The sequence below is a fragment of the Monodelphis domestica genome, chromosome 1 (assembly GCF_027887165.1).
Source record: "Monodelphis domestica isolate mMonDom1 chromosome 1, mMonDom1.pri, whole genome shotgun sequence".
In the NCBI taxonomy this organism is placed as follows: Eukaryota; Metazoa; Chordata; class Mammalia; order Didelphimorphia; family Didelphidae; genus Monodelphis; species Monodelphis domestica.
The window spans coordinates 687,781,016-687,786,060 of NC_077227.1; positions in this window are offsets into that span (position 1 = coordinate 687,781,016).

The window sequence follows — 5,045 nt, forward strand, 5'->3', positions numbered from 1 at the left end:
CACTTGTGGCAGAGAGTTGGCTGGCAGCAGCATGCTGAGCATCTTGGCATCTTGGAGTGGCTGCAGATATTGTCCAGGTTTCGCAGTGAGCTTCCTTGATACAGTAACTGGGAGAAACTTAATATCATAGGTCAGGTGAGGCATTTTCTGTGAGCTCTCTCAGAGTTTAGGCTGATTCCTTTTTCCTTTACCTTCCAAAACACCATCCTCTTAAGAAGCCTCTAATCTTCTGAGGAGACCTCATGGCAGAGGTCTTTGAACACCCCCTGGCACAGGCTAGGCTGGAAAAATTCTATACCCTTTTCCCTCTCTCTTCTTCTTAATTCCTTCCCTCTATATTAATTAAACCACCATAAAATTTCTAAACTGACATTGGGATTTTCCCTGGTGAACAATTAAATTTATATTCAGTCACAACCCTAAATTTACCATTACAATCTGGCTAATCCATGAAGGGTGTGACCAGCACCCTCAAATTTCTGTGAAACCTTTCCTTTCTCTCTTTATTACTTCCTCAAATCAGTCTTTTAAGTTTCTAACTCAGCAGTTCAAAACACAGCTGCTAGATCAGATGAGAATAAAACATTTTTTTCATCTTTCCTACTTAATTTGAATTGAAGACAGCCTTTAAAAAAATGGACTTCTGGGTAAACATGGCTGCAATCTAGACGTGAATCATTTCCTCTCCCCGGCACCGAACAAAATAGACTACCTCAAAAGAACATAAAAATCATCTTTGGAAGAATGGAGGGACTCTCCAGTACCCCACAGAAAAGAAGGTACGTGGGGTTTGAACATTGCCACACTATAAGAAGGAGGAAAAGCTTGCACAAAAACGTGAACTGAGCTGCCCTTTCCCCTCATCCCCCACGGAACCAGAATAGGGGCTCAGAGCACTTACCGGGACAGTGAGTGAGTGAGGAACATCTCTGTCGGGGGGGCACACCAGTGTCCTTGGGATCTAAGGACTGCTAGGGAATGACCTCTGAGGGCAGCTTTACTGGAGAACCCTGTGCACTGGAGAGCATGCAGACCGTGGGGCCCCTACAAACTGCGAACAGTGTGGAGTCTCGAGAAACTGTAGAAACTGCCTAAGGCCAAAGAGCTACTCCCTGCTGTACTGTGGGGGGGCACATCAGCCCCCCTGGAAACTGACAGGGACTACCAGAGATCTACCACTCAGAGGGGCTTTACAGGAGATTCATGTGCACCAGTGAGAAGAGACCACAGAGCACGGGGGCAGGCGAGCTAACAAACCACGGAGGCTAGGAAGAACTCATCTGAGGCAACTTAAATCTACAGAAAACCTGTCCATATAACCCAGATCTCAGACCAAAAAGGAAAAGGGAAAAAAAACCACCAAAGGGATGGCTCACACTGCCCAAAATCAACCCTCCAAGAAGAAAGGGAAAAAAGTGACTATCGAAAACTTTTATGGGGGGAATACCCAAGGGACAGAAGAGAAAGAGGATGAAATTCAAACAAAATCACAACATGTCCCCCAAAATGGAATTATCCATAAGCTCTGGAAGAACTCAAATTGGAATTTATCCAAAAGATGAAAACCTACTGGCAAGAAAAATGGGGAAAATTTCAGAAAGAGATCAGTATCCTGACAGACAAGACCTCAGAATTGGAGAAAGATCTAGAAGCCTCTAACTGAAGGGCAGACAAAGCTGAAAAGCAAAACCAGTCCCTAAAGACTAGAATTAAGCAACTGGAAGATAGTGATCTTGCAAAACAGCAAGAATTAATAAAGCAAAGTCAAAAAATTAATGAATTAGAAGAAAGCATAAAATATCTCACTGACAAGGTTACAGATGAGAAAAACAAAAGAAGGAGAGACAACTTGAGAATCATTGGTCAGCCCAAAAAACCAGAGATAAACAAAAATCTTGATGCCATACAACAGGAGATTATAGAAGAGAATTGCCCAAATGTTCTCAAGCAAGGGTGAAAAATAGAAATACAAAGGGTTCGTAGAACACCTTCTACACTAACTCCCCAAAAGACAACCCCCAGAAATGTAATCACCAAATTCAAGAGCTTCCAAGCTAAGGAGAAAATCTTACAAGAAGCCAAGAAGAGGAGCTTCCAATATAGAGGTGCACTCATAAGGATCACACATGACTTATTAGCAAACATGCTAAGAGATCGCAAAGCACTGAACATGATATTTAGAAAGGCAAGAGAGCTGTGTCTCAGACCAAGAATCAACTACCCAGCAAAACTGACTATATACTTCCAGGGGAAAGTATGGGCATTCAACAAAATAGAAGATTTCCAAGTATTTTCTAAGAAAAGACCAGAACTTAGTGGAAAATTTGACATCCAAAAACAGAGAGCAAGAGAAACATGAAAAGGTAAATATGAAAAAAAGGGAAAAGGAGAAAAATCGTATCTTTTTCTTTTATTCAAACTCTTTTCTATAAGGACTACATTTCTATCAAATTATATATATTAATATGTGTGGAAAATGTAATGTGTAACTCTCAAAAATTGTATGCATCATTAGAGTAGTTATAGGAATCACGCATAGGGAAAGATTGGGGCATTAAGATGATTTGGTGAAAGGGGGGGAGAAAAAAAGGGAGAGGGGGAATCATTGATGGTACAAATATTTACTTCAAGAAAGAGAGGGGAAAAACTAAATATAATAATCTTTCCCACATAAAGATACACATGGGAAGGGGAGGGGAAGAATTCTCCTATGAGAAGGAGAGGAAGAGAACTTGAAGTGATATTACTTAAACCTTACTCTCAGTGAAATCAAATCTGAGAGGGAAGAACATATAGATCCATTGGGATCTTGAATTCTATCTTATCCAACAGGGTAATAGAGAAGGGGAAATTAAGGAGGTGAGAAGGGAATATAAAAAGGGACGGAAGGAGAGGGAGAAGGAGAAGGGAACAAAAAAGGGAGGGACTAGAAAAGGAAGCAGATCAAAGGAGGGGACTAGGGGGACTGATCTAAAATCAATCACTGGTTTAAAAGGTTATAGCTAAAGAATAATGTTCAGAATTAGGGAGGCATAACAAAATGCCAGGGAATCCACAAGTGACAATCATAACTTTGAACACGAATGGGATGAACTCACCCATAAAAAGTAGACAAATAGCAGATTGGATTAGAACCCAAAACCCTATAATATGTTGTCTTCAAGAAACACATATGAGGAGGGTTGATACTCACAAGGTTAGAATTAGAGGATGGATTAAAATCTTTTGGGCCTCAACTGATAGAAATAAGGCAGGAGTTGCAATCAGGATAGCTGACAAAGACAAAGCAAAATTAGACCAGATTAAAAGGGATAGGGAAGGTAAATATATTCTGTTAGAAGGGAGTATAGACAATAAGGAAATATCACTAATCAATATGTATGCACCAAATATTGTATAGCACCCAGATTTCTAATGGAGAAACTAGGAGAATTGAAGGAGGAAATAGACAGTAAAATCATATTAGTGGGAGACTTGAAACAACCACTATCAAATTTAGATAAATCAAATCAAAAAATAAATAAGAAAGAGGTAAAAGATGTGAATGAAATCTTAGAAAAATTAGAGTTAATAGACATATGGAGAAAAATAATTAGGGACAAAAAGGAATACACCTTCTTTTCTGCCACATGGCACATTCATAAAGATTGACCATACACTAGGTCACAGAAACATGGCATACAAATGCAAAAAAAGCAGAAATAATAAATGCAGCCTTTTCAGATCATAAGGCAATAAAAATAATGATCAGTAAGGATACATGGAGAGCCAAATCAAAAATTAATTGGAAATTAAATAGTATGATACCACAAAATCAGTTAGGGAACAAATCATAGAAACAATTCATAATTTCATTGAGGAAAATGATAATGGCGAGACATCCTTTCAAACCTTATGGGATGCAGCCAAAGCAGTACTCAGATGAAAATTCATATCCCTGAGTGCATATATTAACAAACTAGGGAGGGCAAAGATCAATGAATTAGAAATGCAAAGTAAAAGACTTGAAAGTGAACAAATTAAAACCCTCCAGAAGAGAGATCCTAAAAATTAAGGGCAAAATTAATAAAATCGAAAGTGATAGAGCTATTGAACTAATAAATAAGACTAGAAGCTGGTACTTTGAAAAAAACAGACAAAATAGACAAAGTACTGGTCAATCTAATTTAAAAAAGGAAAGAAGAAAAGCAAATTAACAGCATCAAAGATGAAAAGAGGGACCTCACCTCCAATGAAGAGGAAATTAAGGTAATCATTAAAAACTACTTTGCCCAACTATATGGCAATAAGTATACCAACCCAGGTGATATGGATGAATATTTACAAAAATATAAATTGCCTAGTCTAACAGAAGAAGAAATAGATTTATTAAATAATCCCACATCAGAAAATGAAAACCAACAGGCCATCAAAGAACTTCCTAAGAAAAAATCCCCAGGGCCCGATGGATTCACAAGTGAATTCTATCAAACATTCATAGAAAAGCTAATCCCAGTACTATACAAACTATTTGACATAATAAGCAAAGAGGGAGTTCTACCAAATTCCTTCTATGACACAAACATAGTACTGATTCCAAAGCCAGGCAGATCAAAAACAGAGAAAGAAAACTATAGACCAATCTCTCTAATGAATATAGATGCAAAAATCTTAAATGGATACTAGCAAAAAGACTCCAGCAAGTGATCAGGAGTGTCATTCACCATGATCAAGTAGGATTTATACCAGGGATGCAGGGCTGGTTCAATATTAGGAAAACCATCCACATAATTGACCACATCGACAAGCAAACCAACAAAAATCACATGATTATTTCAATAGATGCAGAAAAAGCCTTTGATAAAATACAATACCCATTCCTATTAAAAACACTAGAAAGCATAAAAATAGAAAGGTCTTTCCTAAAAATAATAAACAGAATATATCTAAAACCATTAAATAATATCAGCTGCAATGGAGATAAACTTGATGCATTCCCAAAAAATCAGGAGTGAAACAAGGATGCCCATTATCACCTCTATTATTTAATATTATACTAGAAACAC